General features: G+C 44.7%; 2 long non-coding RNA genes across 12 annotated transcripts in view; one reads left to right on the forward strand and one right to left on the reverse strand.

Annotated features, from left to right (window-relative positions):
- Positions 1 to 22,626, forward strand: part of LOC102555697 (uncharacterized) — a 61,302-nt gene that overhangs the window by 2,027 nt on the left and 36,649 nt on the right. For 6 of the 10 annotated variants that reach the window (XR_015686098.1, XR_015686089.1, XR_015686094.1 and 3 more), the window contains exons 2-3: positions 3,148 to 3,252; positions 5,093 to 5,335. This is a non-coding gene — a long non-coding RNA (uncharacterized LOC102555697). The remainder of the gene's footprint in view (positions 1 to 3,147; positions 3,253 to 5,092; positions 5,336 to 22,626) is intronic. The other 4 variants (XR_015686097.1, XR_015686091.1, XR_015686092.1 and 1 more) reach the window with 1 other exon arrangement.
- On the reverse strand, positions 1,770 to 18,171 carry LOC108350739 (uncharacterized). Of its 2 annotated transcripts, XR_015686100.1 has the most exons (6): positions 18,096 to 18,171; positions 15,201 to 15,370; positions 11,866 to 11,969; positions 11,060 to 11,162; positions 6,835 to 7,075; positions 1,770 to 2,611 (listed from the first exon to the last, which is right to left on the reverse strand). It is a non-coding gene; the product is annotated as an uncharacterized LOC108350739 (long non-coding RNA). The 2 variants fall into 2 exon arrangements; XR_015686099.1 differs by lacking the exon at positions 1,770 to 2,611 and having other exon boundaries at positions 6,813 to 7,075.

Below are 22,626 nucleotides of genomic sequence, written 5' to 3' on the forward strand. Positions count from 1 at the left end.
GTGGCAGGCTGCTTTTTGCTTTGTTGCTGCTGTTGTTCATTTGTTTTCTTCAGTGTTTTATCATCTTTTGACATCTTTTAGATGAGCCTTGGGCTGGAGAGCTGGCTCGGTGGATAAAGGTGCTTCTCACACAAATGAAGATCTGAGTCTTATTTCTGAGTCAAGAACCAACTCCGGACACTTGTCTTCCGAGTGACTTCTACACACAAGCTGAGATGTGCACAGGCGCAGTCAGACAGACACAGACACACCCGCACATACATAGACACATAATTAATAAAGACTCGTCATTTATGATGATAGTAATGAAAAGAGCAACTAAATCAGCGAAGGATTTGGCCAAGGCATCCCACCCAGGAAGCGTAGGTACACAGAGGCCCAAGTCTCAGCTACATCTGAAGAATTTCTAGATGGCCTGTAATTCCTGGTGCAAGGGACACACTATGGGAAGAGTTGTTACAGTGTGTTGTTTAAAGACTGATGACAGGAACATTGTATGTGTTTAGTACAGATGTTTCCACCGTGGGCATGACTGTGCACTCAATGAGACCCAGGTGAACAATGTTCCAGGTAATGAATGCTGGAGAGGCCATAACTGGGCTTACCCACAAAGCACTTAATTCATACAAATTCAGCATGGTGTCCAAATTCATGGCAAATCTGAGTTCTGGAACTTTCTGGAAATAAAAAAAATATATTTGAATGGACCCAGCTATACCTCTCTTGGGCATATACCCAAAATATGCCCTAACATATAACAAAGACACGTGCTCCACTATGTTCATAGCAGCCTTATTTATAATAGCCAGAAGCTGGAAAGAACCCAGATGCCCTTCAATGGAGGAATGGATACAGAAAATGTGGTACATCTACACAATGGAATATTACTCAGCTATGAACAACAATGCCAAATGACTTTATGAAATTCATAGGCAAATGGATGGAACTGGAAAATATCATCCTGAGTGAGATAACCCAATCACAGAAAAACACACATGGTATGTACTCATTGATGAGTGGCTATTAGCCCAAATTCTTGAATTACCCTAGATGCACAGAACACATGAAACTCAAGAAGGATGACCAAAATGCAAATGCTTCACTCCTCCTTTAAAAGGGGAACAAGAATACCCTTGGCAGGGAATAGGGAAGCAAAGTTTAGAACAGAGGCAGAAGGAACACCCATTCAGAGCCTGCCCCACATGTGGCCCATACATATACAGCCACCAAACTAGATAAGATGGATGAAACAAAGAAGTGCAGGCTGACAGGAACTGGATGTAGATCTCTCCTGAGAGACACACCCAGAATACAGCAAATACAGAGGCGAATGCCAGCAGCAATCCGTTGAACTGAGAATGGGACCCGAGTTGAAGGAATCAGAGAAAGGACTGGAAGAGCTTGAAGGGTCTCGAGACCTCATATGAACAACAATGCCAAGCAACCAGAGCTTCCAGGGACTAAGCCACTACCCAAAGACTATACATGGACTGACCCTGGGCTCCAACTTCATAGGTAGCAATGAATAGCCTAGTAAAAGCACCAGTGGAAGGGGAAGCTCTTGGTTCTGCCAAGACTGTACCCCCCAGTGAACGTGATTGTTGGGGGAAGGGTGGTAATGGGGGGAGGATGGGGAGGGGAACACCAATATAGAAGGGGAGGGGGAGAGGTTAGGAGGATGTTGGTCCGGAAACTGGGAAGGGGAATAACAACCAAAATGTAAATAAGAAATACTCAAGTTACTAAAGATAAAAAAATATATATTTGATTTATTATTTGAATCTTCAGATGCAAAATCCACAGAGACAGAAGACTGCCTGCTGAAGAAATTTATTATTGCGTGACACTACTTATATCTCTGTTTAAACAGAGACTTCAAAATGAACAAAGACAACACAATTAAGGCCAGGAAAAGAATTCAGGATATTCTCGTGACCTCTTGGGAAGGTCACAGCTCCTACCCTAGCTGTAGTAATTCTACTTAGCAGGAATGTTTTGGCTTCATGTATCTGAGCTATTTATTTCTTTTTTTCCCTTGCAGTCTCAAGAGTGCCCACCTGTCTGGGCAATATCTGAGCTATTTCTAATCCAACTGTCTCTCCACCTCTTCAGAGGCCCATGTTTCTCATAGGTCCTGAGTCAGCCTGAGCCAGAGTTCTGAGTCTTTGCAAATGTAGTTGCTTGGAGCACATGTTCTTGTTAGGGTACTTGACTCTGCAGCCCCACCATGTCAACAGGAGTCAATAGGAGTGTCGATGCTCACAGCAAGTGGGGTGTAGCCATCACTCTCCCCATTCCCCTGTGGTCTGATTGCCCTATGCCTGGGCACATGACAAAGTCAACATTGTGCACTCCAATAACACTTCTCTCTAATTCTTCATCAGGGTGCTCAAAATACCAGCCCACTCCCTCGGCAGTCAAGGCAGAAATAGAGCCACCCTGCATCGATGGCAATGTCGGAAGTTGTCTCTTAGCAGCCATGTTTACCATTCTCTCCCAGTTGTGTTTTCTTCCAAAATGGTTTTCCAACACACTGTCTCGGGGGACCACTGTGACCCTCTAATCCCATTAAGAGATGGTCCCTTTGCAAGGAAATCTTATCAGAAATTCCCTAGGAAGAAAAAAAATCATTATTAGATTTGGCTGAGGAAATCTTAATTATATACAAATTCAGCCTGTCCCAAGGATGTCCCTGGGGAGCTGGGGCCAAAGGACCCATGCACTATCCTTACCCTGCCAATGCTCACTCAGAGCTTTGATTTTTACTCTAGAGGCACTGAAGAGGACAGGTGTGGTCCATTTGGTTTTTGGCATAAGATAGAATGCCCATGGGAGTTAGGAGCACCCACAGCCAGTGCCACTGGTGTCCACAGATCATCTGGGGAAGAGGGAAAGGAAATTTTCTAATACATAATTTTCTTGGTGGGATGGTGGTGGGATAATTTGGATTTGGGGAATAGAAGGTAAGTGACTTCTTTGGCTCAGGTCGTAAATGCCCCCTGTCCCCCCTGAAGGACCACGTGTAAAGTCTTGGTTGAGAAGTATCAATAGAATGTGGTGGTCTAGTGGGAGGTCTTTAGGTTATTGGAAGTATACCCCACTGGGAAATTATGGGACCCTAGTCTTTAATTTTCTTCTTCTTCCTAGTGATAAGGTGAGCAGTTCAGCTGTGTGACACACTCCTGTGATATGTTGCATTACCCTGGGTCCAAAGCAAAGGGACCAACCAATCCAGGTGGAGACTTCCAAACTGTGAGCACAAATACATCTTTTTTCTTTCTACATTGTCCTAGTGTTTGCTGTAGTAATGAAAGGCTGACTAATACAGTGACTGCAAGTATTCTGTCTCATATGAAAGATGAAACCTGACTAGACAGGAAGTTCCCACGGCAGCCTAGATCATGCTTATGAAATCACACGCTTCTTGTGAGACCGTTTGTTTGCCAGTCCTGGCTCTCTACCTCAGACCCATTTCGTGTCATTCCTCTACTCTGCTTAAGGGGACAGGAGATGACCCTTGCAGGCTCCACTCTCATCTGGCTGGCTTTGGTCAATGGGATGTTCAGGCAGGAGGGTAGGCACAAGCCCAGACATCTTCCATCCTGTTTCTGCCTTCCTGCTGGGGACAGGGTCTGGAGGCAGCAGCGTAAGCTTCAGTTTCTGTAGCTTCAGGCATGCCATGGTTCTGGTTTCTGTGGAGGCTCTGATGCCCTGGGCTGGTTTGATGCTGACCCTACCCTCTGTGTCTTACCTGTTGGGCAGCAATATCTTCCTGCAGTCCTGGAACTCTGAACTTCCCAGTGTCCGCTGTGGCTTCTGAACAATTCCCATTGCTGGGAAACCAGTTCCCCCCTTAAACATAGTCTGCTTCAAATGTAGAGATGTCTCCATTTTCCCTTAGATCATGAAGGACACAGCCTAATGCAAACCATACATGGGACAGAGGTTTAGTTTACTCTTTACCTCCTTCCTTCCTTCCTTCCTTCCTTCCTTCCTTCCTTCCCCTCTCTTTCTTTCTTTCTTTCTTTCTTTCTTTCTTTCTTTCTTTTTTCTTTCTTTCTTCTTTTCTTTCTTTCTTTCCTTCCTTCCTTCCTTCTTTCTTCTTTCCTCTCTTTCTTTCTTTCTTTCTTCTTTTTTCTTTCTTTCTTCTTTTCTTTTTTTTCTTTCTTTCTTTCTTTCTTTCTTTCTTTCTTTCTTTCTTTCTTTCTTTCATTCTTTCTTTCGTTCTTTCTTCCTTTCTGTGTGTGCTTGTGTGTACAGAGGTATAGGTGCTCTTGGAAGTGAGAGGCACTGGATCCCCTTTCAGTTACAGGTAGTTGTGAGTCATCCAGCACAGGTTCTGGGTACTGAACTTGGTTCCTCTGTTAAGAGCAGTGCCCCGTTTTAACTTCTGGGCCTTCTTTCTTTCCCACTCTATTCATGTGCTTTTTTTCTCAGATTCCATTAAGGAGTAGACCCAACCTGTTCTAGATGTGTCTCTTTGCAGATGTGTACAACATTAGAGAATCGTTGTTTTCATGCTTAATGAGGTTAATCAGTTGAATGGCCTTAGGGGCCAGCATTTATAAACGCTGCCGGTCCAGAGCTGGGTGTTGATACGGGGATCTAATAGGTAGCTCCCCGGGCTCGGGAAGACTCCTGCCACCCACACTGGCTGCTCTCTATCCTGACTTTTTGTTGCTAGGACTCAGTGTCTTGGTGGAAAGAAGCCTATCAGCTCAGCCTGGGTCCTCTGGCTTCTGTACCAATGTGCACATGTGGGAGGAGGAAGTTGTATGCTTCAGCTTCTGTACTGGGTGTGAGGGTCTTTAATCATCACCCTATTTAAGAGCATATATGATGGAAGGGCAATTCCTCAGAGGGAGCTGGACTGATGCTGGCAGTGGGTGTGGGTGTTGAACCTACAGCAGGCAGGGATTCACCACTTCATGTATGGTGGGCTGTCTCATGGTTGTCATTCATAATTCTCCAGAGGGTCTAAATGTGCTTGAAGTCTATTCACAGTTGTCTGTGAGATGGTGATGGTAATGATGATGATTATGGTGATGGTGGTGATGATGTTTTTTTTTTTTTTTTTTTTTTTTTGAGACAGGATTTCTCACTGTGACCCTGGGTGCCCTGGAAGTCTCTTCAGAGGCCAGGCTGGCCTTGAACTCAAAAGATGTGCTTGCCTCTGCCTCCCGAGTGCTGGCATTAAAGGTGTGCACCAGCATCAGCAATCACCACCACTCAGCTTGAGCATCATCTTATTTAAGTCATTGCAACAGAGGGATCTGCCCAGCAAATGACAAAGGTCCTACAGCTGGGAGAGAAGCACAGTTGGATTTTGCCTCTGGTGGGTCAGACTTCAAAGTCTGGCATGGCAATTGGCTTGGTTCAGGGTTTCTCTGGTGGGAAATGGCCACTTCTTGCCTTCCTAACAGGAGGCCACTTCTTGCTCTTGTCCCACAGACATCCCACCTGATTTCCACATTGAATGCTGCATTTTCTGAAGGCCCACACGGCAGCTTGCAGTCAGAGAGCTGTGTGCTGTGTCAAGTCTCTTGCTCCACACAGGTGCTTTTCAGAGAACTCTAGTGATAAAGCCAGAGAGAGAGAGAGAGAGAGAGAGAGAGAGAGAGAGAGAGAGAGACAGACAGACAGAGAGACAGAGACAGAGAGGCAGAGACAGAAAGGACTAGAGGGAGAGAGAGAGGGAGACAGACAGACATAGATAGAGACAGACAGACATAGAAACAGACAGAGATGGAGGGAACACAGAGAAAACCAAACACCCAACCACCTACTTACCACTATGATTGTTTCCTTCAGGGACTCACAGAGTATAGTATAATTACTCTCCAGTAATCCCTAAGAACAGTACATCCCATTTGGCTCCCCGTCCAGTGCTGAGGATGGAACCTCGGTGGGGTGGGGTGCAGGCAAGGGTTCTACAACTGAGCTGTATCCCCAGGTCTTATGTTTTAACTAATTCGACCTTGGAATTAGTGTTCTTTAGCGTCTCTGCTTATGGATGTCGCTCAAGAGAACTCAGTGTGACGAGGTCTTCTATCTAGGCAAACCAAGCAGAAGGCTCCCCACCAGTGGAGAGGGAAGCTTGGGGGCTGGAGCCCTCTCTTCCACATCCTAGTGTTTTGACTGTGCTGGTTGGGGTGTGGGGGAGTTTATGCTCTTCCGTAGCGTCTTCTGTTCTGTTTGCATAGCAAGACCTGGGCTTATGTTATGTTGCGTGATTTTACTTTTTATGGTACTGGCCTGGACCCCAGGGCTTCATGGGTGCCAAGTAAGTGCTCTATCATTGTGTTACACCCCCAGCCCCATAGCTTCTTTTTGTGAATCTCTCTCCTCTCTTCTCCAAATACAAGGGCACAGCATCTCATAAAATATTAAAAAGCATTATGTTACATTTTAGGACTGTAATAACAGCAGTGTAAGATAACTGGAGGTCTTGTAGGTATTTCACAACAAGATTTGAGGTCGGGTTCTAGTTTCAGTGTTTGTTCATGGATTCCATTACACTTTGGAGTTGAAGCAAACATATGACATCATCTGTTTCATTTTTTTTGTTTGTTTGTTTTAGCTCTCTCTGAGCTGCCTAGAAAAAGATTCTTTAATTTGATTGAGGCATCACCAGTTAAAATGGCAGTCTGCGGTGGCACATGCATTAATCCCAATACTCAGGAAGCAGATGCAGCTAGATCTCTGAGTTTGAGGCTAGCCTTGTCTACAGATAGAGTTCCAGGATAGCCAGGAGTATAGAGAGAAACCTTGTCTCAGAAAACAAAACAAAGCAAACCAAACAAAACAATAAGAACAATGAAATAGCAATCTCACTTCAAATTCAGTGGAACTGACATTTTCTGATGCAAAGTTTCCAAATGGAATTTCTTAGCTTGGTCATGTGTGGATGTATTAATGATGGTAGCAGTGGCTTCTGTTTAGCGACATTGTCATTAGAGGATTAAAGAGTAAGGTTTCTGCAGAATTATGGTGAATTCATCTGAACCATAAGCCATCTTCCCATGACGCATTGCAGCATCCACCTTTTGGCTACAGAGCAGCGAAGGCTTTAAATCTGAAAAGAGAGAGTCAAATTCTGAATTAGTCATGTTGTCCTATTAGCTGCAGATTTTATGATAAATTCTGCACATAATAATTACCCTGCAACAGTTCTATCTGTGAGAACTTGTACAAATTCTATATATATCTTTAAAAATGAAGACGGATGAGTAGTGTTTTGGCCAAACAATAAATATATAATGAATCATCACCTTTGATCTTTCTGGCTTTCTATGGGGTCAAAGTTGGAATGGGTTATAAATCATGATTTATGCCTGGATGTCTCTGGTATTTTTTTTAATGTAGCCTTTCTCCCCATTGGTTTGCTTTTGAGTCGTTTAATTATTCATCACTCCCCAGCACCCAAGCTTCTTCAGAGTTAAGTGTATATGTTTAATTTTGAATGCAATTAGATTTTCAGTACTTGTTTTCCAGCTCTGCTGTAAGGATATAAAAGTATCTTTTAAAATATATTGCATTATAGTATATTAATAATGGAATGACATTAATGTAGAGACTGCTACAGTAATTCTTCTCCTAGGGTTCAGGCCTTGTGAGCTCTCCTCTCTCCCTGTTAGCATGTCCATTGGTGTCATTCTTGGTCAGGTCATGCTTAGGCAGTCCTGGTGGTGAGGCTTCATGTGTACCTTCTGACATTTCTGGGAGACTCAAACTCATACTGAATTCCTTCATCCTCCGTGTCTTACAATCTTTCTGCCCCTTCTTCTGCAATGATCCCTGAGCCTCAGGTTCAGGTGCTGAGCTGTAGATCTACTGGAGCTGGGCACAAATAGTGCCCCAGGGAAAAGAATACTAATGGGCTTTCCAATACTAAATTGTCAGTCAGGCTGAAAATATACATGCAAATGACGTTATATGTACTTAATGTATTTAGGAAAATATATACATATATATGTATATGCACTCATATATACATATAGGAACATACATGTTTACGTATACATATATACGAACATATATGAATATATACACACATATATATTCCATATGTATATGTAGTCCTATATGTATATATAGGTACACATATATTTAATAAATATGAATATATTCCTACATGTATATGGATTCCTGAATGTATATGTGTATTCCTATATGCATATATGTATATGTATGCACATGAATATATGTAACGATAATTAATGGAAAAAGAGGCCATGAATTTGAAAGGCAGGGGGCATACATGGGAAGGGTTGGAGAGTGGAAAGGGAAGGAGAAATGATATAATCTCAAAAAATTATTTTAAAAAAGATTGCGGTAAATGAAAGCCTAAAACATACGCATACATAGACACACATGTGTACCTATGACCAACTGCAAATGGGTTAGTTTTTTTAAGCAAAAATTTGCAGGCATTTCCTTCACTTGCTGTCTTTTCCTGCTTTTCTTTGGAGTTCAGATTTCTAAATCCTCACATGAGCTGTGGGGGGCGAATACGCATGCTTCTTCCCATAGTTACAACAGATTTGAAAGTGCTGCCTGATTTAATAGGACAGACACTTGTAAAAAGGAACGTTTTTGTAGTAAGTGTGTATGGATCCACGTGCATGTGTGCACATGTGTGTAGAGGCCACAGGTCTATGCTGGGTACCTTTCTCTGAGATTTTGAGACAGAGTCTGTCCTCGGTCTCTCTGCTCACTGATTGGGGTATCTGGCCCATTGGCAAGCTGCAGGACCCTGTGCCTCCCCAGCCCTGGGCTTACAGGTGCGCACTGCCTCGCTCAGGTTTAGGCTGGTTCTGGAATATGAACTTAGACTCTGTGCTCGTTCAGCAAGCAGTTTATCAACTGATCCATCTCCCCGCTCCCTGATGAGATGAAGATTTTAAAGGGGGATTTCTTTATATGATAATTAGTTAATACTACAGTAAAACAAAGCCCGATCTAGCTTTGCAGCTCCTGAGAAGCAATAGATCTTTTCAAGCTAGACAGATGGCACGTGGATGCCTCCGTGGTTGGCTCTCCATTAGGGCTGATGGAAGGCCGAAACTCTGTTTTAGCCCCTCGGCTCCAAGCTATTTGATGTTAAAACACATCAATCAACTTTTTAGCATAACTTGATGCTGTAATTGGATCCTGACATAAGCTTATTTCATACATTACTTCTGTTAATTTGTTTTTATGCCCCAGTTAAAGTTTCAAGCCACTTAGCACCTTATGAGGAAGAAACAGTTGCCATCATACTTAAGAAAAACCCTTGGGTGCCTCACACCCTGGGCGAAATCCCTCTTCGCTCGCCCACTGTCTCTATACCTTGTGAGTTAGTTCCCCTAAGTATGAAATTGTTGAAACAGCACAGAATATTTTAGCTAAACTGGAGTCACCTCATTAAGCATCCTATGTAAGGGTTGAATGTGGCCGTGTGGCCACTCTAGTGGATATAGTCCCAGCACTAAAAAACATTTATTGCCACCATTAAAAAAAGAACTTTTAAAATGAGTTTGAAAGAAAGCCATTACCTCCTTAACTACCAAATAAACTCAGTGGTCTATGTAGATTATGATGAAATATCTCTGCTGCTTCAATCTTATTCTCTTTGTTCCCGAAGCTGTAATTCATGCTGCGCTTTTGCTGACAACTTGGTAACTACGTTTGCTCCCGGCCTGGTCCTGCCCCCTTCTCATCTCCCGCCTTCTTTCACTTATGGAATTTGCTTTGTTTGCTTTGCGCTCTTTCTCCCTCTTGCAATAAATTGTTTTTTTCCTTGTCCCCCCTTACCCCCACCAGTGCCAGCCCATATGTGTGTGTCCTATATACACTTAAAATAAGACTTGGGTGCTTTGGGGAGGTGTGGTTGAGAACTGGCCACCCGAGGGTGTGTTACTTAGAGATTCTGCTAATGTCGTTTTGTAAATCTTGCAGCCTCCTGATGTGCACAGAGGAGAACTTAGGCTTGGCAGAGTACTTGCCTAGTCTACACAAACGCCGTTAGAGCTCCAGTACCACACAGGCTGGGGTGCATAAAACACAGTGCTGCATGCCTGTAATCAGCACTCAGGAGTCAGAGGCAGGGGGATCAGAAGTTTAAGGTCATCACTGGCTGAAAACAAGTTTGAGGCCAGCCTAAGTTGTTCTATGAGAATCGGTCTTTAAAAATATGTATATATGTATATATGTACAGATATATGTATATTTATTTATAATTATAAATATGTACATATATATGTGTACATGCATATCAAAACATATTTAAGAACGTGTAACTGAATTTACTTGGATTGGGAATCAAGAAGTACTTTCTCTATATATCTTAAAACCAATATTTTAAAATAAAGCAAAACAGGAAGGCTCAGTTCCCTGGTAAACCAATCCCTTGCCCCAGGTAACTCTCAGGGCCTGAAAATACTGAGATCAGTATGGAATTTTCTCCATTATTACATTTCATGTATTTATTTTGTGTGTGCTCGCGTGAATGCAGGCACATAAGTGCCACAACATGCTTATGGAGGTCTGAGGACAGCTTTTGGGAGGTGGTTCTCACTTTTCACTCTGTCGGACCCAGGGATTGAACTCAGGGCATCTGGCTTGCATGGTACTCCATGTTACTGCTGAGACCTCCAGGCCAAAGTTTTTGAAATATCACGAAAAAGGATTTTGCCTATTGAGCCACAAAGTGGTGCAAGTGGTGCAGTGTGTGTGTGTGTGTGTGTGTGTGTGTGTGTGTGTGTGTGTGTGTGTGTGTGTGTGTGTGTGAAGGTGCTTGTCACTCAAGCCTTGCAACCCGAATCTGATGCCCAGAACCCACGAGGGAAGGAGAACTGACTCCTGAAAGTTCCTGAACCCTTTCACTCTTCTTCTGCACTTACACACACACACACACACACACACACACACACACACACACACACACACAGAGTCCCATGATGGTGCCATTTTGAAAGTGAAAGTGATTATAGGATAATATTTCCTGTGTTTCCAACTATAAGTTGCCTTAAAGCAACAAGTCAATCCTTAGAGTTTTACAGCTCTGCTCAAAAGAGACCTTCAGGAGCCTAGCAAAACTGTCTTCTGAGGGGCTTCATCCAACAGCGGTTGAAAACAGATGCGGAGATCCCAAGCCAAACATCAGCTGTAGCTCGAAGAGTCTGGTGGAAGAGTGCGGGATAGAAGTGAGAGAGCCGGATGAGGAAAGAACACCACAGGAAGACCTACAGAATCAACTAACCTGGGACCACGGAGGCTCAGAGACTCAACCACCAACCAAAGAGCATGCAATGGCTGGACATAGGCCACTACACATTTGTAACCAATGTGCAGCTTGGTCTTCATGTGGGTCATCTAACAATTGGAGCGGGGGCTCTCTGACTTTGTTGCCCGCCATTGGATCCCCTTCCCCTAGCTAGACTGCCTGGTCAAACCTCTGTGGGAGAGGATGCGCTTAGTCCTCTAGCAACTTGATGTTCTGGACAGGGTGCACTCGGAGGATTCTCTTCTCTGAGAAGGGGAGGGGGCACTGGGGGGAGGAGCTTCTGAGGGTGGGACTGGGAGGAGAGGAGGGAGGGGGGCTGTGATTGGGATGTAAAGTAAATGAATTAACAACCACCACCACTACCACCACCACCACCACCACCACCACCACCACCACCACCACCACCACCATCACCACCACCACCACCACCACCACCACCACCACCACCACCACAACAACAACCCACCAGAACTTTAACCAGGTAGAATATGTGGACACCTAAGGATAATGTTTCACAGGAAATCTTGTGGCTGTGTATTATAGACTGACTGGCAGTTCTTTTGCACTGTCATGCAAACACAAATGGTGGGTATATTTACCTGAATAGCACCAGTATCGGCTAACATGGTGTTCCCGGGAACAACAGTAGTACACATACTGTTATGTATTCAGCATCTGCCTGGAGATGACCTGGAGTTGGTCACTGGCACTAAGAGAATGTGGAGAAGATTTTAGGGAGAGTCTGTTTTCAACATTCTTGTACCTTTTGAATTCAGAGCAAAACAACAACAACAACAACAACACCAAAACCTAAAAGAAATCTGAACTCTTACTGAGAATAGTAGATCTTGATGGGAGTAGGTTCCCATCTTTCCTGTGGTTCTGAATAAAGCAGCCTAGTCTTAGGGCTGTCTCCTGGACACATTACCACCATTAGATTTCTCAAGGAGAAGCAGGTTAGGAAGTGCAGATGTTGTGATGGTTTTGAATACTTCTTCACAGAGGGTGCAGGCAACTTTTAGACAACGTGGCAGACTTCTTTTGGTCTTTTGAAGAGAATGCAAGACACGGTAAATCCATGAAGAGTCTTCTTGGTATTGGCCTACTTTCAGGAACCGTATCTCTAGCAGTAAGTAGACAGAGCCACTCACTTTACAGTGAAACGTTGTGATGTGCAGAATTTTTTAATGATGGAAAAAGCAAAAGATCTTTACTGCTAATGTATAAGAAGCTTTGAGCATCCCTGGGAGACTGGAGGAATGACTCTTTCTTCAATAAAAACCACAGTGGGTGCATTAGTTGGGGTTGTCTAGAGGAACAGAACTTATAGAATGAGTATACATACATACATATATGTGTATATATTCTATAAATATTTTCACTATATAAATATATATTATATATGAATACTATATAGATGTAAATGCAATATATAATATATATTATATATGACACAGTCTCTTAATGACAGTGACCAGCTCCATCAGGTAATGATCAAGGAGGAACTGTATCATTGCTATTCTGGGGGAGTTCCATGTTTGCCAACACTGGTGCTACGTGAGCACATCGAGTAGCTACTCATTGTGTTTGCGTGGCCTTGCAAAAGAACAGCCAGTTTATAAGTACTGTACACAGTACATATATATTTATGTATAATAAATATACAATATATAATATAGATTTATAAATATATAACATAACACACATTTATAAATATATAGAATATAAATATATACATTTATATTTAATGTAAATATATTAAATATAATACATGCATGGTTAATGATATATAAATATAAATATAAATTTATATGATTATAATGGCTTGCAGGCTGTGGTCTAGCTGTTGTGAGGTATCCTCCAGAGAAGACTACTTAGACACAGGTTCGAGCCAATAGTGAGTCTTTACTAGCTGGTCAGTGACTACACTGGGCATTTGGGACCTGAGTACAGTCCCAAGCCTTTCTCGGGGTGAGGTTTTAAGTACAAACTCCACATCCTGGATTGAGATACCTCAGCGAGAACAGTGCATTCAGAGGTGGAACAACAGAAGCCAACAAGGAAAGGTTAGTATATTAGAGATGTTCCCAGAACTGTGGACTCAGACGGTTATGTCTTTGTTTTCATTTTGGCAGGTGGTGCTGCCTCTGTGCTGGGTTCCAAGGCCTGAGTGGTATTTCCATCATGGCCTCAGTTATGCTAAGGTCTAGAGTGAGGTGCTATTATGCAGCCAATCCAACAGTGGCTGTCTACCAATGGAAGGTCCAGGAATCCAGTATTTGCTCAATCCACAAAGCTGGATGTCTTGGCTGGTCTTCAGTGTATTACTGGAATCCTGAAGAAGCAGGCTCTAAGGGCACCGAAGGAATGGACTTGCCAATAAGAGCAAGCAGGCAAAGAGCAAGCTTCCTTCTTCCATGTCTGGCATGTAGGCTGCCATCAGGAGGTGTGGTCCAGATTAAAGGTATGTCTTCCCACCTCAAAAGACTTGAAATTTCTCTCACAGATGTGCCCTGCCACTTGGGTTTTAGTTAATTCAAGCTAACAACCATGAATAGCCACCACAGAGAACTTATTTACAGTAAAACTGCACTGAATAAGCTATTTTTAAAGTGACAATTTGTTACCAAAGTGCCAACGAAAAAAACACACCCCAAATATAAAAGTTTAGTTTCTGGAAAATTCCAAGTAGGATGTTTAAACTCAGTTTTTCAGTTTGGTAGGGCAAGTCATAAAACTCCTTCTACACTTTCCCTACTTGCTTTGCAGCCCACTTAAACGCATAGCAGCCCTGTCTGTCTTTTTTTAAAGGTTTATTTATTTTTATTTTACATATACGAGTATTTGCCTGCATGTGTCTATATGCATCACATGCATGTCTGGAGTCTCAGAAGCAAAGAGGGTGTCAGATCCCCTAAAACTAGAATTATGGACAACTTTGAGCCACTGTATGGGTGTTGAGAACAGAACCCAGGTCCTCTGGAGGAGCAGCCAGGGCTCTTAACTGCTGAGCCATTTCTCTGGCTCTGTCTGGAAATGCGGGTTGTTGTGTAGTCTGGCGAAGCCTTTTGACCGTTATATCATCATGTGGATCTATACTTGCTGTGCCAGCCATGGCTTAATTCTTATTTCCATGGGAATGTATAAAATGCTTTGGGCAGGAATAAATCCAGCCTCACCATAGTTTTAAAACTAATTGCAAACCATCTGTGCTATTTCATGAAACCCAGGCTTCAAGATGGAAAGCTGGACCTAGGTGTGCTAATGTTTGTGTCTGCTTTCTTTCTTTCTTCCTATCTATCCATCTATCTATCTATCTATCTATCTATCTATCTATCTATCTATCTATCTATCTATCTATCTATCTATCCATCTAGCACACTGTAGCTGTCTTCAGACACACCAGAAGAGGGCATCGGATCGCATTACAAATGGTTGTGAACCACCATGTGGTTGCTGGGATTTGAACTCAGGACCTCTAGAAGAGCGGTCAGTGCTCTTAACCTCTGAGCCATCTCTCCAAGCCCCTGTGTCTGCTTTCAAATAGCCTTTTGTAGAGCCCACAGTGGTGGTTTGAATAGGAATGGCTCCTATAGACTCAGCTTGTGAATGCTTGGTCCATAGGGAATGGCCCTGTTAGGAGGTGTGGCCTTGTTGGACTGGGTGTGGGTGTGGCCTTATTGGAGGAAGTGCATCACTGTGGGGGAAGGGCTTTGAGGTCTCATTTGCTCAAGCTAGGCCTAGTGTGGTATTGTCCTTCAAGATATGGAACTCTCAGCTTCTCCAGCGCCACATCTGCGTGTATGCTGCTGTGATGATAATGGACTGAACCTCTGAAACTACAAGCCAGCCCCAATGAAATGTTTTCCCCTTTAAGAGTTCCCTGGCTGTGGTGTCTCTTCACAGCAAAAGAAACCCTGATTAAGATACTCACCTATCTGCCTAACAGGTAACAAAATCCAGAAGGCTTCAGAGTTGCAGAGTCGCAGCCTAGGGCCAGTGCAGCCAGTGGGAAGACCTCTTCACAATTGTCCCCTTCTTCCTAGATGTGATCCTAAATGTGTCCTCAGTAAACTTCTCCTTTCTTTCAGCATAGGACAGATTCTGGGCAAAAGACAAAATGAAAGTGTGTGTGTGTGTGTGTGTGTGTGTGTGTGTGTGTGTGTGTAAGCAGTTGTTAAGAACACAAACTTGTTAAGATGGCCCTGCAGTTCCACCAGGGGCTTTGAAGGATGGTGGCCTACGTGGGTCATGCAGGGGCACTGCTCAGAAACTCCCTGCAGTGAACTCCCTAATCCTGTTCAATGGTGTCTTGGTGTTCCGAATGGTTTTAGATAGACACACCATATTTTCATTCTACATCTGGGTTCTCCAAATTATGTAGTTAGTGCCAACTGTGGGCCTGTGGTGAGTTTATACAGATATTTTGCTGGGGTTTCCTAGCACCTGTGCAGGGGTGGCACCTTATACATTCTTGTACTAGAGCAGCCATCTGCAAGGCAGAGGCAATGGATAAGAAGCTGATACACGGAAACTTGGGCCACTCTCATGCATGTCCTCTCCCAAGGCTCTGGGAAAGCTGAACGAGTTAAAAATATTTGTGCAAAATTGTCTGACCTTTGTCTCTCTCTGCCTCTAGATACACCTCAGCTGATAGGATGCACTGTTTGGAAACTGACAGGGCATTCATGGCTGTTGTGATAACTGTAGGAGGCATTGCAGGCCAGTGGACATAGCTCAGAGATGCTTAACCTTTACCATACACTGAGCATGCACACATGGTATAGAAATCTCCTACATCATACATGACATTCAAATGACTCAGGTGTACATTCTTGTGTGTGTGTGTGTGTGTGTGTGTGTGTGTGTGTATAATTCATGTGTGCATATGTGTAGAGGTCAGAGGCTAACCTAAGGTATTGTTTCTCAGGAGTCATCCATTTCCCAACAGTCTCTCATTGACTTGGAGCTTGCCAAAAAGGCTGTGCTGGCTGGCCTACGAGCCCCGGAGAGCTTCTTGTCTCTCTACATCCCCAGTGCTGAGATTACAAACACACACCTCTATACCCAACTTTTTCCTTTTTCTTTTTCTTTTATGGATTTTGGAGATTGAACTAAGGTTCTCCTGCTCTGAAGGCAAGCAGACACTTCGCCATCTTCCCAGCCCCCACAGCATTGATTCTTGAGCATGAAACTAAGTTTCTCTTCACAGGTGTTAGGAAGGTGACCCCCATCCTCCACAGAGCTGCGGCCTGCTTTTGCTTGGCTTTACAAAACACAGAACTATTCATGGTTATAAGTGCAGTAAAATTTGAAACACTATCATAGCCTGTGCATTGGACCGTACTAAGAACTCACCACTGCGTTTGAAATCCTGTTACTAGAAGTAACTGTTTGTGGTAAGGAACCCCTGAGAGAGTACCCAATGGGAGTCTGCACAGGCAGAAGAAACTAAGTCACCTTCAGGCATAAGATAAAGCTTTATACACTTAGCACATATTACAAAGTGTCAAGGTGAAGGCACTCCCTCTAAGTGGGTGGCAACCCTGGACATCTTGTGTGATTTATCGCAGGGCAGGACTTTGAAAACTGTGGCCTGTGGGCTGGATTCATCCTGTGGTATGTTTTTGTAGAGTACTTGAGCTAAGAATGGTTCTTTTACTTTTTTGGTTGTCATACTTTAAAGTTGTTTAAAAAAATGAAAAGAATATTTAACAGTAATCCGTGTGACTCATGATTCCTAAACTAGATCTCTCTCTCTCTCTCTCTCTCTCTCTCTCTCTCTCTCTCTCTCTCTCTCTCTCTCTCCTTCTCCCTCTCTCTCTCTCTGCTATTTTGTTTTTCTCACCAAAGGTCACTGGTTTCTGGTCTACCATGGAGAATCTCAAGTATGTTTCTAACACCCACACAGTTATAATAAGCTTATTATCTGCTTTGCTCTTTGTTGTTTCTCTTTCCTGTTGCTGTTGGGTAACGTGAATTTGGTAATTTGTCTGTGGTCAGAGATCTACCCCTTTCTTTTAGAAAGGAAAAGAGGGTGTCTGATAGTTATCTCCGGTTGCTGTGTTCAAAGCCAATGTTTGTAAGGAGCCATGCTTGTCTGAGGACTTAGGGAGCTTTGTGATCTTCTCCACTGTTTGGGGTTTCCCAGCTTCCCCTGCTGGCTCAAGGCTCCCTATAACAGACCCATATTCTTCCTCTGTTTATCTTTCTTGCCTCACCTGGAGGCTCTCAGAGGCTGGCCCAGCAGTGAGACTGGAGTTAGCCAATGGGAGGCTGCAGATAGCTAACTCCCCTCCCTCACACCGTGGTTGCTGGATTCTTCTTCTCTCAGCCCAGAGACCACTTTGGCCTTTCCAGTCTCATTGCACTGCCCAGTGTCCTGGAGGTTCCACACCTCTCCTCAACCTTCTTTTCTTCAAGCCTCTTTGACTTGGCCTTGAATTGCTGAAAGCAGGTGTGTGTGTGTGTGTGTGTGTGTGTGTGTGTGTGTGTGTGTACAAAGTGTACATGTTCGTGTGGGTGTGCATACATACTTGTGAGCATGCATATAAAGAGAAAAGGTTGCCATCTGGTATCTTTCTTGATCATTCTCCATCTTTTCTTTTTGAGACAGGAGTTCTCAACAAACCTGAAGCTCACTCACTGGACAAGATGGTTGGGTTCTGTCTATCTCCCTGTGTCCACTGCTGGGGTTATAGACATGTACCACCATGCCCAGATCTTGATGTGAGTGTTGAGAATCTGAGCTCAGGCCCTCATGCTTGGCTGACAGGTACTTTACCAACTGAGAAACCTCCCCAGCCCCACCGTTGAGTTTTTATAATACCTTTCTCACTTGTGGGCCCCAAGGTTCATATACTGGAGACTCGTTTCTCTGAGTGGCAGTGCTGAAGTGGAGGGAGCTTTAAGGAAGAGATAAGGCCCATTGTGAGGAAATCAGATCATTGTGGACACTACCTCTGAACAGATTACTGTTGTCTCCTGGTTGGGGGTGGTCACTGCTCTTCAGAGTGCATTTTTATGAAGAGAGGCCATCTCTTCTGCATGTGGGTATTTCTTTCTGAGTCCCTGCCATGTTGTGACAGGATCGAGGGAGCCTTGAGTAGAGGATGGGCAGATGGAGCTGGCTGATCTTATATTTTAAGCCTCCTACACGTGAGCTAAATAAAACTCATATTTAGAAGTGTTTATGCACTTTGCTATAGCAACAGAAAACAAACTAATACTATGCCAAGCCTGTCACTTCTGCAAAGAAAAAAAAATCAAAAACAAAGATGCATCTCGCGTTGGGGAGCCTGAAGTACTCTGCGCTCAGGAGCTGTGTTGGTGTCAGGAGGGTCTCCGACGCCTTATCTGCTCTTGGCCTTTGACAGAAAGCGATAGAAACTCAAGGGTCTTTGAGGAATGGTTTCTCTGTGCTCGTGGAACTTCCACCTTGTCTGGTTGCAGCTGCTCAGATGAAGTCAGGAATCTTCCTGCCTTCTGGCTGCACGCTGCATGTGGCCTTTCTTCGCAAGCTGGCTTTCCTCCGTGGTGGCCACCTTGGCTGTGGATGCGGCAAGTGGCTCTCTCCCCACTCTTTGCTTCTTCGTACGAAGGCAGGAAGCTTTTGTTCCTCCTCCCCCTCCTCCTCCTCCTCCTCCTCTTCCTCCTCCTCTTCCTCTTCCTCCTCCTCCTCCTCTTCCTCCTCCTCCTCCTCTTCCTCCTCCTCTTCCTCCTCCTCTTCTTCCTCCTCCTCCTCTTCCTCCTCCTCTTCCTCTTCCTCCTCCCCCTCCTCCTCCTTTTCCTCCCCCCTCCTCTTCCTCCTCCTCCTCTTCCTCTTCCTCCTCTTCTTCCTCCTTCTCCTCCTCCTCCTCTTCCTCCTCCTCCTCCCCCCTCCTCCTCCTTTTCCTCCCCCCTCCTCCTCTTCCTCCTCTTCTTCCTCCTCCTCCCCCCTCCTCCTCTTCCTCCTCCTCCTCCCCCTCCCTCCCTCCTCCCCCTTCTCCTCTGCCTCTTCCTCCTCACACTCCGGAACACTAGCCTGTGTGATGGAGCCCCCTCCTCTTTTTGGCAGGGCCTGTCTTCAAGATGCTCCTTTGGGCCAATCACAGTATAAGCTTTCTAGGGCAGGGCTTGGTCCTGTGTGGCTGGTGCTTACAGTTTTGTGAGGTGACAGTAGGAGCACGATTATGACTTTGAGTCATATTTCCTTCTCCAGGAATGAGGCTGACTCTGCTCATCTTTGCTGTTTGATGTCTGCGCCAGTCTCTCTTAGAGACATAGAGGGGTGGAGAAGGAGTGGTTCTGATGCTGACCTCATGTTGACCTGTGAACCCGTCTACTCCCTCCATTCCTTTTCATCTGACCAGCTCAGCAACTCCCCCAAAGGCCGCCTTCCTCTGCCTTGGGCTAACAGAAACCCCCATCTGACTCCCTGTGTGCATGCTGGAGTCACATGACTGTCATTGAGCTGGCACCTCGATGCACACCCAAAGGCCAGACAGCTCTGTGAGAACACGCCAGCCGGAGGGAGGGGAAGGGTTGGCTCTGAAGGTGGTGGTTCTTAAACTGTGATGGGCACGTGTGCTACAGGAGTCTTGAGGAAAGTGCAGATCCTGATTCTGAGGGCTGGGATTGGCTCTGAGACTATGTCCACTAAGCTACTACTGCTGCTGCTGCTCCTGGCCTATGGACAAGGATTATAAAAGTCTAGCCATATGTATACCATATAGTGGTATACCATATATGGTACATTGTGAAATATACCACAAGGCAAAGGGATTCTGGGAGACACATGGCTCCCTTTCTCTTAGCCCATACATCATCTTTTAAAATTCTGTTCAACTCAGCACTTATAAATCCTTCATTTCCCACCAAGTGTTTTCCAACAAGTAGAAACACACAGTGATATTGTAATTTTCAACTTTCTAGCTTTTACTGTTTGAAATCCCTCAAAGTTTCTGGGATGGTAGGACACACGGACATGAAAAAAAATCACTGTGGTTTGATTTATCCTTGAAGAGCTTTGGGGTCCTTCATTTCCCTCACTGGGGCCCTGGCGGGAAGAGCCATTTCACAGGTGGACATAGTTGAACAGGCCTCTTTTTCTTGCCTTACCCAGAGAGTCCGCTGTGTTGGAGAAAATTAGTTCTCCATGCCAAACTCATCATTTATAGAAACAATCACTGGGAATAAACTCTCCTGGCTGAGGAAGATTTCAGTGCTTAGGAACACTGAAGCCAGGATGGCGATGGCAGTCTCTCTGAAGTGAACAGGATTCTTCAGGCCATTTGGTGCTGGGTAGAAATTATTCTCCTGGCACAAAATCGACACTACTTTATTCTGATGTGTGCACCTGGGTGGGGCTTGGAGGGAGACAACTCACTTCTTTGTGGCAGATTTCAGGGTGTGTAGAGAGGTGGAATAATCAGGGCTGCATCTGAGCCAGGGAGCGCCCAACAGCTGAGGTAGGCTGGGGCTTTGGGGCACCTCTTCCCCTGCTTAGTCTCTTTATATGATCTGTCTGTGGAAGCTTCATGGGTGTCAGTTCAGAGCTTCCTAAGCATACAAGAAGTGGGGGGGGGGGTGGAGGAGGAGATTGGGGGAAGGAGAAGGGAAGGAAAGAGAAGAAGGAGGTGCTGGGCCACATCACCTTTTGTGAGGAGGGCATCTTGGAAATTATGTAACACCATCTCCACCGGATTCTGACTAGTCAGTTTGTTTAAAAGGTCTTAGTTTTATAAAGATCTGGGGACCTGGATTTTCAATGTTGAAAACCATTACTATCACATTGTGAGAAGACTCCAGTGGTTGAGTGTGGGGGATGTATAGCCATCCTTAAGAAAATCCAAACTGGCCGTAGATGCTGTGGAAGACATTTTAACCCTTAAAACCCATGCTTTCCTGACTCCTCCAAGGCTGACCTATGGTGTGAATCACTGTGGTAGTCTCTCGGTCACTGTCTTGGCTGCTGCCGAATGAATAGAGTTCATTTAGTAATGAACAAGGCATCAGTACCCTGGTTTGCCAGCTTATAAGCACATTGATTTCTTTTCATTTTACCGTGATGGTTTCGATTGGTATTATGTGAAGAACTTAGGACTTTTCTAAGGTCAAAAAGGTGGAGATAGCGTCCCGGAACCAGCCATCCAACCTGCCTGTTCAGCAGAGCTGTATTATTATGGAGACAGGGGTGATGCTAGAACTCGGGCTCCTACCTCCAGGGCATGGCAGCAGATGGGGCGTGGAGTGTAATAAGCTTGAACTCCCCACTGCAGCCCCGCCACATAAGGAGAACAATAATAACACTCCAAGAATGAAAACATCCATCAGAGGCTGACAGTGCTTTGACACAGATTTTCCCCGCGTTACTCAAGGATCTAGTTAAATATGATGAAGTTGCTAATAAAAATTCTTTGGTGGTCCTAATGAAACAGCCATGCAGACCCCACCCCCTCCTTGTTAGGAAGGCAGAAAAGCTGTGTGAGAATTTTCCCTGGCTACCTCTCGTCCTAGTCTGAGCAAACAAAAGGCCACCACAGCAGTCATCTTTTAGCATTGGAGGTAATACGGTGGTGGATCGCTTTAATGGCAGTTTCCAGCATTAAGGAAGCTGGTCTTGTCGTTTTCGACGGACAGGGTATCCCTGGTGAGAGCAGGAAGTGATAGAATTGAAGAGCTGCTTATCCCCCCATCCCAACCCCCAGGAATCTGAGGCGTTGCTTTGTTTACTGTTTAATTTTTTTTTTTATGAAACATTGTCCTGTAAAGCAAATGTGCTCTTACTTATGGTGTCAGTGGAAGGAAGAGGGACACGTTTCATGTCGGAGTAGAGCCTGGTTGCGGAGCGAGTGGTGAATGCGACTCTTCAGTTGCAATGTGGCACCTCAGGCATGGTTAGGCTGGCTCCCCCTGCCTTAGTGGCACTGACTGCTCACGGTGGATGACTTCGTACAGGTGACCTTGCACAGCATCCTTATCTCTGCCTACTTTTGCTTTACTTGCCCATTCACTGAGGCAGGGGTGTTGTGAGAAGACAGAGGCTTGTGAACTCTTGTCCTCCTGTGTCTCATGCAATCATCTCTTCTGAAGTGTGACTACTGCCATGGCGGTCTAGAAGCAGGTTCTGGGTCACACCATTCCTAGATCTGAATACCCTTCAACACCTCACCCAGCTCAGTTGGATTTCTCCTTTCACCTCTCCTCTCTCTCTCTCCAGACACCTCCCTCCTTCCCAATTTCTTTGGTTTGAGCATTAAGGGTTTTATGCATGAAGTTTGTTTGTCCCCCCGCCCCCATCCAGTGTAAAAACACAGTAAGGTTTTACAGAAGCAGTTTTAAGATTCTGGCGCAGTGCCACATACCTTCAATCTCAGCCA

This window comes from Rattus norvegicus, chromosome 4 (genome assembly GCF_021556685.1).
Source record: "Rattus norvegicus strain SHRSP/BbbUtx chromosome 4, alternate assembly SHRSP_T2T, whole genome shotgun sequence".
NCBI classification, from domain to species: domain Eukaryota; kingdom Metazoa; phylum Chordata; class Mammalia; order Rodentia; family Muridae; genus Rattus; species Rattus norvegicus.